We start from the raw sequence: 13,079 nt of genomic DNA, 5'->3' as shown, positions 1-13,079 counted from the left end.
AAACTCAGAGCTAGCATCTTACTGAATGGTGATAACATTTACTCAATGGTGAAAAACCTAGAGCTTTTCGTCTATTGTAAGGAATAAGATATAGATGTCCATTTCCACCATTTTTATTCAACATAGTACAGGGAGTCCTGGCTATAGCAATAAGACAAGGAAAAGAAATTAGAGGAATCCACATTGGAAAAAGAAGAAGCTAAACTGTCACTATTTTCTGATCACATGATACTTTAGATATCCAACCAAAAAATACTAACAGTAATAAATGAATTCAGTAAAGTTGCAGAATAGAAATTTAACACCCCAAATTGGTAGCATTTCCATAAACTAATAATGAAGTAGCAGTAAAAGAAATTAAGAAAAAAAACTCCATTTACAACTGCACCAAAAAGAATAAAATACCTAGGAATAAACTTCACCAAAGAGATGAAAAAACTATACTCTGAAAACTATAAAACACTGATGAAAGAAGTTGAAAACTACACCACAAATGGAAATATATTTCATGCTCATGGATTGGAAAAATTAATATTGTTAAAATTCCCATATTCTCCAAAGTGATATACAAAGCCTTTGCAATCTCTGTAAAAGCACCAATATCAGGGATCCCTGGGTGGCGCAGCGGTTTGGCGCCTGCCTTTGGCCCAGGGCGCGATCCTGGAGACCCGGGATCGAATCCCACGTCGGGCTCCCGGTGCATGGAGCCTGCTTCTCCCTCTGCCTGTGTCTCTGCCTCTCTCTCTCTCTCTCTCTCTCTGTGACTATCATGAATAAATAAATAAAATCTTTAAAAAAAAAAAAAGCACCCATATCATTTTTACAGAACTAGAATGAACAATCATAAAATCTGTATGGAACCACAAAAGACCTTGAATAGCCAAAGCAATTTTGAGAAAGAATAACAAAGTTGTTATTCAGATATTGATATCTGATTGATTCAGATATCAAAGTTGATATTCAAGATATACTGCAAAGCTATAGTCATAAAGACTGTATAGTAGTGACACAGATATAGACACATGGAGCAATATAACAAGAAAGAGAGATCAGAAATAAATCCATTATTATGTGGTCAATTAATCTATGACAATGAAAGCATGAATGTACAATGCTGGAAAGACAGTCTATTTAAGAAATGGTGTGAAAACTGTGCAGGTACTTTTTTTGCATAGACAATTTTAAATGAATGTAACTGACCACCTACTAAAATCATATACAAAACAAAACAAAACAAACACCTCAAATAGTACTAAAGACCTAAATGTGAGACCTGAAGCCATAAAAATCCTATAAAAGAACACAGAAATAATTTCTTGAACATAAGCCTTAGCAACATTTTTCTAGATAAGATTCCAAAGGCAAGAGATGCCAAGGCAAAAATGAACTATGGGACTACATCAAGTTAAAAAGCTTTTTCATAGCTAAGGAAACCATCGACAAAACTAAAAACAATCTACTATTGAATAGTAAAAGATATTTGCAATTGATGTAAGTGATAAGGGGTTAATACCCAAAATATAACAATGACTTATATAACTCAATACAAATGGTAAGCAATCTGATTTATACATGGGTGGAGTACCTGGATAGACACTTTTCCAAAAAAGACATTCAGATATTCAATAGAGACTTGCAAAGATGCTCAACATCAGTAATTATTAAGGAAATGAAAATAAATAAAACATAATCAGGTATCACCTTACACCTGTCAGAATAGCTAAAATATAAAGACAAGAAGTAGTAACTGTAGATGAGGATGTGGAGGAAAAGGAACCTGATACACTATTGTTGTGAATGTAAATTGATGCAGCCACTGCAGAAAACAGTATGGGAGTTCCTCAACAAGTAAAAATATCAAGATCATATGATTCAGTAATTCCAGTACTGGGTGGAATTACACAAAGATATTTGAAATCTTTGTTTTTTTAAGACTGTGTTTATTTATTCATGAGAGACACACACACAGAGAGACAGACACAGGCAGAGGGAGAAGTAGGCACCCTGTAGGGAGCCAAATGCAGGACTCGATCCCAAGACTCTGGAATCATGACCTGAGCCAAAGACAGATGCTCAACCACTAAGCCACCCAGGTCCCCCAGAAATTTGAAATCTTAATTCAAAAAGATATATGTACCCCTACGTTTATTGAATTATTTACAATACCCATATATGGAAGCACCCTCAGTGTCCACCAATAGATGAAAAGATAAAGAAGATACACACACACACAGAAACACACACATGAATATTGTGGAGAAAGAAGAAAGAAAGAAAGAAAAAAAAAGAAAGAAAGAAAGAAAGAAAGAAAGAAAGAAAGAAAGAAAGAAAGAAGAAAGAAAGAAGAAAGAAAGAGAAAGAAAGAAAGAAAGAGAAAGAAAGAAAGAAAGAAAGAAAGAAGAAAGAAAGAAAGAGAAAAGAAAGAAAGAAAGAAAGAAAGAAAGAAAGAAAGAAAGAAAAAAGAAGAAAGAAAGAAAGAAAGAAAGAAAGAAAGAAGAAAGAAAGAAAGAAAGAAGAAAGAAAGAAAGGAAGGAAGGAAGGAAGGAAGAAGGAAGAAGGAAGGAAGGAAGGAAGAAGAAGAAGAAAGAGAAAGAAAGAAAGAAAGAAAGAAAGAAAGAAAGAAAGAAAGAAAGAAGAAAGAAAGAAAGAAAGAAAGGTCAGACTAAGATTGTGCCATTTGTGAAAACAAGGATGGACTTAGACTATGTGTTATACTAAGTGAAATAAGTCAAACTGTGAAAGACCAATACGATATGATTTCACTCAAATGTGGAATCTAGAATAAAATGAATAAACAAAAAGCAGAATCATATCTGTAAATATATCCACTTATGGACTGTCATGGGAATAAAAGTACCAGCATAACGAATATAATCAATAATATTAAATAGCATTAGTATTGTAATAGTAATGAGATCTACACTTGTGGTTAGCATAGCATGATATATAAACTTGTTTAATCACCATGCTGTATACCTGAAAACAATGTAATGTGTGCCAACAACACTCAAAAAAATAATTTAAAAAATATCAAATACCCAAGTAACTACAATTCCACATGTAATGAATTCCTTAATCCAAAAACAAATGAAAAAAGAGCATCAGTACCAACTTTACAGCAAAAAAAAGAGGATTTAAAGAGAGTGTTATAGACAATTGTACATCAACAATTTCCATAACTTTGATTAAATGGACACATTATTAGAAACACCGAACCTACCAATCTTGAACCATCAGGAAACAGAAAACCTGAACAGAACTGTAATTTTAAGAAGAGCAAGTCTTCTCACAAAGTAATCAAAAGTAACCAACAAAGGAAAGCTGGTTTTATTGGTGAATTATTTCCTAACATTTAGTTAACACCAATCCCTCTCATCTTCAAAATACTGAAAAATACTTCTAAACTTATTCTATAAGGTAAAAATTACACTGACATCAAAGCCAAAGACACAATAAGAAAACTGCAGACTAATATCCTTAATGAATACTGATGCAAAAAATGTCAACATAACACTAGCAAACAATTCACCAGCATTATCAAAATGATAAGACTATAGTAAAGTTGGATTTATTCCTGGAATACAAGGGGATCTCATCAAAACCAATCGATTGAAACCCTGACAGAATGAAGCAGAAAATAAAACACATGAGCATGTCAACTGATGTAGAAAAAAATCTGACATAATCCATCATATTTTTATGATGAAAATACTAACAAAATAAGGAATAGAAAAAAGAAACTACATTAACCTAATAATGGCCTTATATGGAAAAAAAACAGGGCTAACATCATACTCAGTGGTGAAAAACTGAAGATTTTTCCTTTAAGATAAGGACATATTAAGGATGACAATTTTACTACTTCTATACAATATAGTACTAGAACTTCAAGTCAGAGCAATTAGGCAAGAAAAATAGATCAAAGGCATCTGCAGTGGAATGAAGAAACTAGACTTCAATAAATAGAAAGATACTTTATGTTCCTGGATTAGAAGACTCAATATTGTTAGGATGGCAATATCAACCAATTCATCTACAGATTCAGTGCAATCTCTAACAAAACACCAACAACATTTTTTGCAGTGATAAAAAATCTATTATAAATCCATATGTAATCTCAGGGACCCAGAATAGCCAAAATAATTTTGAAAAAGATGAACAAGGTTTGAGGTCTGACACTTCCTGTTTTCAAAACTTATTATAATGCTTACTACAATGTTACAGAAATGAAAATGTTGTACTAGCATAAACATAAAACAATATATATATAGTTTTATTGGTCAAGACAAGTAATGAGAGACTAAGTATGTGTGAATTATATAAGTCATTTATTATATATATTGATTATATAATTATATAATCATATTTACATAATGGGAGATTATAAAAAATAATCATAATTATATAATGGGAGATTGAGATTATATATATACTATATACTCTGGTGTAAATTATATAATGTATTATATGTATTATATTACATATAATATATAATGTATATATATATGTGTGTGTATATATATATATATATATATACACACACACACACCCACGCACAAATACAATCTCATTACTTGACTAATTATTAGGGAAACTCATATTACATCCACAAAGAGATACCACTTAAAATACATTGGGATAACTATTAAAAACAAAACCAAAGAAAACAAAACAAAAAAGAAAATAACAAGCATTGGTGATGATTTGCAGAAATTGGAACACTTTCACTTTGTTGATTGGAATTAAAAATATTGCAGTTATTATGGGAAACAGTATGGATGCTCTTCAAAAAATTAAAAATACCATTAACATTTAATCATTTCGCTGCTTAGTATTTAGCTAAAAGAATTGAAAGCAGTTTCAACCACATATTTGTACACATATGTTCATAGCAGCAATATTCACAGTAGCCAAAAGGTAGAAGCAACTCAATTGTTCACTGATGAATGAATGAATAATTAAACATGATGTGTACATATAATGTAAATTGTTCAGCTTTAAAAGGAAAGGAAATTCTGACAGATGGTATTAACATGGATGAACTTTGAAAAATTATGGTCTAAGTAAAATATACCAGTCACAAAAGGGTAACTACTTTATGATTCCACAAGTACCTAGAAATGACAGATTCATAGGAAAATAAAATAAAATAAATGGTATTTGCCAGTGGCTGAAGTGAGTGAGGAATGTGATTTTTTTTAATGAATACAGAGTTTCAGTTTGAGGAGACAAAAGAAGATCTGAAGATGAATGACGGTAATGTTTTCACAGCAATGTGAATGTACTTAATGCCACTGAATTTCACATTTGAAAGTGGTTATATGATAAATTTTATGTTATGTATATTTTGGCTAAAAAAACCTGGCATAATGAAAAGATGATCAATAATTACATTGCTAATTATGGGGAAAACTGGTGTGGATAATCCTAGGATCACATATATTTGGCTATAATACATTAAGTATTTGAGGCAGATGTTTATATTTTGCATAGTGTTAAAATAAAATTTGTTCGTATTACTTAATAACCAATCTCAGGAGAAGCATTTCAGATATACACTGAATATCAGGAAGCTAGTCACTTAGTATTAAACTTTGTAAGTTTTTTGTTTTAATCCTAGTAAAATTAACATGCACTGGTATATTAGTTTCAGATATAAAATATAGTGATTCAACAACTCTATACATTATATACATCTATACACTCTATATACTCAGTGCCCAACATGAAAAATTTACTCTTTAGTCCCCATCACCTAATTCACTCATTCCACTACCCACCTACCCTCTGGTAATCATCAGTTTGTTCTCTATAGTTAAGAGTATGATTTTGGGTCTCTCTCTTTTTCTGTTTGCTTCTTTGTTTTATTTCTTAAATTCCACATGTGAGTGAAATTATATGGTATTTGTCTTTCTCTGACTTATTTCACTTAGCATAATACTTTCTAACTCCATCCAAGTTGTTGCAAATGGCCAGATATCATCTGTCTTTATAGCTGCATAATATTCCATTATATATTTATAAATTTTCTTTATCCAATCATCTGACAATGGTCACTTGAGCTTTTTCCATAATTTGGCAATGCTACTATAAATACTGTGGTGTATGCGTCCCTTCAAATCAGTATTTTGTATCCTGTGGGTAAATAGCTAGTAGTGCACATATATACTACATATTATATATCTATTCACCTGGTGATGGACACTTAGACTGCTTCAATAATTTGGTTACTGTAAATAATATTACAATAAGCATGTACATCTATTCCTTTCAATTTTTTGGTATCATTTTGAGTCAATACCCAGTACTGCAATTACTGGATCATAAGGTAATTTCTAGCAGCAATGGCCACGATAGCCAAACTGTGGAAGGAGCCTCGGTGTCCAATGAAAGATGAATGGATAAAGAAGATGTGGTTTATGTATACAATGGAATATTACTCAGCTATTAGAAATGACAAATACCCACCATTTGCTTCGACGTGGATGGAACTGGAGGGTATTATGCTGAGTGAAGTAAGTCAGTCGGAGAAGGACAAACATTATATGTTCTCATTCATTTGGGGAATATAAATAATAGTGAAAGGGAATATAAGGGAAGGGAGAAGAAATGTGTGGGAAATATCAGAAAGGGAGACAGAACATAAAGACTGCTAACTCTGGGAAACGAACTAGGGGTGGTAGAAGGGGAGGAGGGTGGGGGGTGGGAGTGAATGGGTGACGGGCACTGGGGGTTATTCTGCATGTTAGTAAATTGAACACCAATAAAAAATTAAAAAAAATAAATTTAAAAAAATGAAAAATTGAAAATAAATAAATAAATAAATAAATAAATAAATAAATAAATAAATTTTAGAGGAACTTCCATACTGTCTTCCACTCTAGTGGCACCAGTTTGTATTCCCAATGACAGTGCAAACAGATTCCTTTTCCATCCCATCCTCTTCAAGACTTTCATGCATTGTTGCTTTTAGCCATTCAGATAGGTGTAAGATGATATCTCATTGTAGTTTTAACTTGCATTTCCCAGACAATGAGTGATGTTGAGTATCTTTTCTTGTATCTGTTGGCCATCTAAATGTTTTTGTTTTTGTTCTGAAAACAGTCTATTTATCTGTATGTTTTCTTTGCAGAACTGTCTGTTCATGCCTTCTACCAATTTTTAATTGGATTATTTGGGCTTTTTATTTCTGTTGAGTTGTATGAGTTCTTTATATATTTTGGATACTAACATTTTAAAAGATATTTTTAAAAGATTTTATTCATCTATTCATGAGAGACACAGGGAGAGAGGCAGAGGCATAGACAGAGGGAGAAGCAGGCTCCCTGCAGGGAGCCCGATGTGGGACTTGATCCCAGGGCCCCAGGATCACAATCTGAGCCAAAGGCATACGCTCAACCACTAAGCGACCCCGGTGTCCCAGATACTAACTTTTTGTGGGATATGGTGTTTGCAAATATGTTCTTTCTTCAGTAGGTTGCCTTGAAGTTTTGTTGATTAATTTCTTTGCTATGCAGAAGATTTTTATTTTGATGTAGTCCCAATCGTTTATTTTTGCTTTTGTTTCCCTTGCTTCAGGAGATTTATCTACCAAAATTTTGCTAAGGCTGATGTCAGAGAAATTACTGCCTGTGTTCATTTCTAGAATTTTTTTATGGTTTCATGCCTAACATTTAGGTTTTTAATCCATTTTCAGTTTATTTTTGTGTATGGTGTAAGAAGGTGGTCCAGTTACATTCTTTTGTATGTTGCTGTCCAGTTCTTCTAGAACCATTTTTGAAGAGATTGTCTTATTTCTATTGGATATTCTTTCCTGCTTTGCCAAAGATTAGTTGACCTTAGAGTTGGGGGTTCATTTCTGAGTTTTCTATATGGTTGTATTGATCTATGAGTCTATTTTTCTACCAGTAACATACTTTTTTAAAAAATCACTACAGCTCTGTGATATAACTTGAAGACTGGAGTCGTGATGCTTCCAGCTTTGCTTCTCTTTTTCAAGATTGCTTTGGTTATTTGGGGTCTTTTCTGGTTCCATATGAATTTTTGGACAGTTTGTTCTAGCTCTGTGAAAAATGTAGTTGGTATCTTGATAAGGATTGCATTAAATGTGTAGTATACACATTATAACAATTTTTTTCTTCCAATCTTTCAGCATGGTATGTATTTACATTATTGGTGTCATTTTCAATTCTTTCATCAGTGTTATAGTGTTTTCAGAGAACAAGTCAGAACTTTGGTTAAGTTTCATTCTAGATACTTTATTGTTTTTGGTAAAGTTGTAAATGGAATTGTTTTCTTCTCTTTCTGCTGTCTCATTGTTAGTATGTAGAAATACAACAGATTTCTGTACATTGATTTTGTATCCCAAGATTTTACTAAATTATCAAGTCTAGTAGTTTTTTGCTGGCGTCGTTAGGATTTTTTATATATAGTATCATGTCATCTACAAATAGTGAAAGTTTCCTTCTTCCTTGCTGATTTGGATACCTTTTATTTGTTTTTTGTTGTCCAATTGGTGTGGCTTAGATTTCTCATAATATGTTGAATAAAATTGGTGAGAGTGGATATCCTCATCTTGTTAGAGGAAAAACTCAGTTTTCCCCATTGAGCATGATGTCGGCTGCTGGCTTTTCATATATATATGACATTTATTATGTTGAAGCATATTCCCTCCAAAACTCCTTTTTGAAGTTTTTTTTTATCAAAATGGATATTGTATTTTTTCTTCATTAATTGAAATGTTAATATGGTTTTATAAGATTAACCTTTATAATAAAAATTGACAGACTAGTTATTACCATAAAGAAACAGAGTATTAGTGTTATCAATTTGATTCAGTGATATGTTTATTTTTTTACATTTTTTTTATTGGAGTTCAATTTGCAAACATATAGAATAACACCCAGTGCTCATCCCGCCAAGTGCCCCCCTCGGTGCCCATCATCCAGTCACCCAAACCCCCCGCCCACCTCCCCTTCCACTACCCCTTATTCATTTCCCAGAGTTAGGTGTCTCTCATGTTTTGTCACCCTCACTGATATTTTCACTCATTTTCTCTCCTTTCCCCTTTATTCCCTTTCACTAATTTTTATATTCCCCAAATGAATGAGACCATATAATGTTTGTCTTTCTCTGACTGACTTATTTCACTTAGCATAATACCCTCTAGTTCCATCGATGTTGAAGAAATGGTGGGTGTTTGTCTTTTCTAATGGCTGAGGAATATTCCATTGTATACATATACTACATCTTTATCGATTCATATTTTGATAGACATTGAGGCTCCTTCCACAGTTTGGCTATTGTGGACATTGCTGCTATAAACATTGGGGTACAGGTATTCTGGCAATTCACCGCATCTGTATCTTTGGGGTAAATCCCCAGCAGTGCAATTGCTGGGTCATAGGGCAGATCTATTTTCAACTCTTTGAGGAACCTCCACACAGTTTTCCAGAGTGGCTGCACCAGTTCACATTCCCACCAAGAGTGAAAGAGGGTTCCCCTTTCTCCACATCCTCTCCAACATTTGTTGTTTCCCGTGTTATTAATTTTCACCATTCTCACTGGTGTGAGGTGATATCTCATTGTGGTTTTGATTTGTATTTCCCTGATGGCCAGTGATGCGGAGCATTTTCTCATGTGCTTGTTGGCCATGTCTATGTCTTCCTCTGTGAGATTTCTGTTCATGACTTTTGCCCATTTCATGATTTATTTGTTTTTTGTTTTTTTTTTGTTTTTTTGCTGTTGAGTTTCATAAGTTCTTTATAGATCATGGATACTAGCCCTCTATCTGATGTGTCATTTGCAAATATCTTCTCCCATTCTGTAGGTTGTCTTTGAGTTTTGTTGACTGTTTCTTTTGCTGTGCAGAAGCTTTTTATCTGAATGAAGTCCCAATAATTCATTTTTGCTTTTGTTTCCCTTGCCTTCATGGATGTATCTTGCAAGAAGTTGCTGTGGCCAAGTTCAAAAAGGGTGTTGCCTGTGTTCTCAAGGATTTTGATGGATTCTTGTCTCACATTTAGATCTTTCATCCATTTTGAGTTTATCTTTGTGTATGGTGTAAGAGAGTAATCTAGTTTCATTCTTCTGCATGTGACTGGCCAATTTTCCCAGCACCATTTATTGAAGAGACTGTCTTTTTTTCCAGTGGATATTCTTTCCTACTTTGTCAAATAACAGTTGGCTATAAAGTTGAGGGTCCACTTCTGGATTCTCTATTCTGTTCCATTGATCTGTGTGTCTGTTTTTGTGCCAGTACCACACTATCTTGATGACCACAGGTTTGTAGTACAACCTGAAATCCTGCCTTGTGATGCTTTAGTTTTCTTTTTTAAATATTCCCCTGGCTATTCGGGGTCTTTTCTAATTCCACACAAATCTTAAGATGATTTGTTCCAACTCTCTGAAGAAACTCCATGGTATCTTGATGGGGATTGCATTAAATGTGTAAATTGCCCTGGGTAACATTGACATTTTCACAATATTAATTCTGCCAATCCATGAGCATGGAATATTTTTCCATCTCTTTGTGTCTTCCTCAATTTCTTTCAGACGTGTTCTATAGTTTTTAGGGTATAGATCCTTTACCTCTTTGGTTAGGTTTATTCCTAGGTATCTTATGCTTTTGGGTGCAATTGTAAATGGGATTGACTCCTTAATTTCTCTTTCTTCAGTCTCATTGTTAGTGTATAGAAATGCCACTGATTTGGGGGCATTGATTTTGTATCCTGCCACCCTGCCAAATTGCTGTATGAGTTCTAGCCATCTCGGGGTTGAGTCTTTTGGGTTTTCTATGTACAGTATCATGTCATCTGCAAAGAGGGAGAGTTTGACTTATTCTTTGCCAATTTGAATGCCTTTCATTTCTTCTTGTTGCCTGATTACTGAGGTGAGCACTTCTAGTACTATGTTGAATAGTAGTGGTGAGAGTGGACATCCCTGTCATGTTCCTGATCTTAGGGGAAAGGCTCCCAGTGTTTCCCCACTGAGAATGATATTTGCTGTGGGCTTTTCGTAGATGGCTTTTAAGAGGCTGAGGAACATTTCCTCTATCCCTACACTCTGAAGAGTTTTGATCAGGAATGGATGCTGCATTTGTCAAATGCTTTCTCTGCATCTATTGATCTTGATTCCTTTATGCTTTTTTTCCTCCAGAGCCACCAGTAGCTTTATAATTGTGCTTCTGAATTGGCTTTCTGACATTGAATTGTAATCCAAATTCTGTAATGCTGTGGGAGAGATTACTGTTTCTAGATCTTTTTTTGTGTGTGGTTTTTTTCAACCTTCTAGTCATTTTGCTTAGTGCAGAGTGGCTAAAAACAAATTGTACTGGAAAAAGGAAGGAAAATGGAAGAAAAAAAGGAGAGGGAAACAAAACAAAACAAAACCAAACAAAACCAAGGAGGGGTATCCTCTGATTCTATATACTGTAAGTCTCTGGACTTCACCTGGAGCTTTCCCGTGCTGCTTGGTCAAGAACTTGCTCTTCCCCTGTCCTTCCAGGTGGTCTTCTAGGGGAGGGGCCTGCTGTGCTGATTCTCAGGTGTGTCCACCTGGGGGAGCTTCCCCACCTCCTGCCAGGTGCAGGGTTCAGTGGGAGCTGTTTATCCTGTGAGGCCCCTGCTCCCTGGTGGCCCACTCAGTCCCAGGCACAAGGTGACCCCAGGAGGAACAACAGTGACGGCGGCTAGCTCTTCAGCCCTGGAGGCAGCTCCAGCAGTAACTACCATAGTCTCTCAGTCCGCAGAGGCCTGGATGGTCCGGGGGTTGGGGGTCGCTGATCTGCACAGCTCGGGGCCACCTGGTTGCAGGAGCATTCACTGTCTTGTGCCCTCCGGGCCTCCGCCTGTCCCAGGGAGAGCGCAGGATCCTCGGCTGTGTCCCCTGGCGCCTTGTGCTCCGGTGCCTATGCCGCTGGAATCGCGCTCCTGGGACGCGCAGCCCCCTCCGCACAGAGCTGCCACCTGAGCTGCCGCCTGAGCCGCTCCCGGGGCCCTGTAGGGCACGCGCTCCAGCCCTTTATGGAGCTCAGCCCATGGTGTGTGGCACGCTGTCCCCCTGGGCGCAGGTCCTCTGTTAGTGACCACGGGAACTTGGGGCCTCCACTTCACCTCTTGGGATCCTGTCCGAGTTCCCTGAGAGTGCCTTTCTGTCCAGGAAGATTGGTAAAGTCCTGCTTCTCTGGGGGCACTCGCAGCGGGGCCTTAGCCCAGCTCCTCGCCTGGGGCGGGGGGGCCCTCCCCCTTGGATGCTTTTTCATTTTTTTTCCGTCTTCCTACCTTGATAGAAGCACGAACTCTTCTCCCTGTAGCATTCCAGATGTTCTCTCTTTAAATCTCTGGCTGAATTCCTAGGTTTTCAGGATGATTTGAAAGTTATCTAGGTAAGTTGGTGGGGACAGGTGACGGGGATCCTACTCTTCCGCCATCTTGCCCTGCCTTCCTGTAATATGTTTCCTTTTATTCTCTAATTTTTATTTATTTATGATAGTCACAGAGAGAGAGAGAGAGAGAGAGGCAGAGACATAGGCAGAGGGAGAAGCAGGCTCCATGCACCGGGAGCCCAAGGTGGGATTCGATCCCGTGTCTCCAGGATCACGCCTTGGGCCAAAGGCAGGTGCCAAACCGCTGCGCCACCCAGGGATCCCCTGTAATATGTTTCTTAGAAGAATATGTAATATCCATATTCCCCCCTTTAGTCTGTTCTCCCTAAATTCTATGCTTTGTATCACTGTTAGATCAATTTCCCCTAATCTGTTTTCTTTGTTATATTCCGCTCCCCTCAAATTTAATTGTTCCTTAACTACAAGTTAAAATCCAAAAGCTTCCACTTTGACACTCAGGCTAGTAAATGTTCTGGTACTTATTTGTGTTTTGAATTGTCCTCCCAAATCACATTTCAACCTGAAGTGTATGCTTTCATCTACAAATCATTCTTCTTTCTATCCATGGTTTTGGTTGTGAATTTTTTTAGACCTGGAATTCCCTTCATTATATTGTGTAGGTACAAAGTATGAATTCTACTTCCATCATGAATTTTTTTAAGAACATCAACTCATACTTATCTCCATTTTCTGA

The 13,079-nt window shown here is 36.1% G+C and overlaps 1 protein-coding gene across 2 annotated transcripts in view; it reads right to left on the bottom strand.

The window, feature by feature from the left end:
- KLHL4 (kelch like family member 4) overlaps positions 1-13,079 on the bottom strand; it is a 161,459-nt gene that overhangs the window by 24,890 nt on the left and 123,490 nt on the right. The gene's annotated exons all lie outside the window — the stretch shown is intronic.

The sequence above is a fragment of the Canis lupus genome, chromosome X (genome assembly GCF_003254725.2).
Source record: "Canis lupus dingo isolate Sandy chromosome X, ASM325472v2, whole genome shotgun sequence".
NCBI classification, from domain to species: Eukaryota; Metazoa; Chordata; class Mammalia; order Carnivora; family Canidae; genus Canis; species Canis lupus.
The sequence above is the reverse complement of the archived record's forward strand: the minus strand, read 5'-3'. Positions and strand labels throughout refer to the sequence as shown.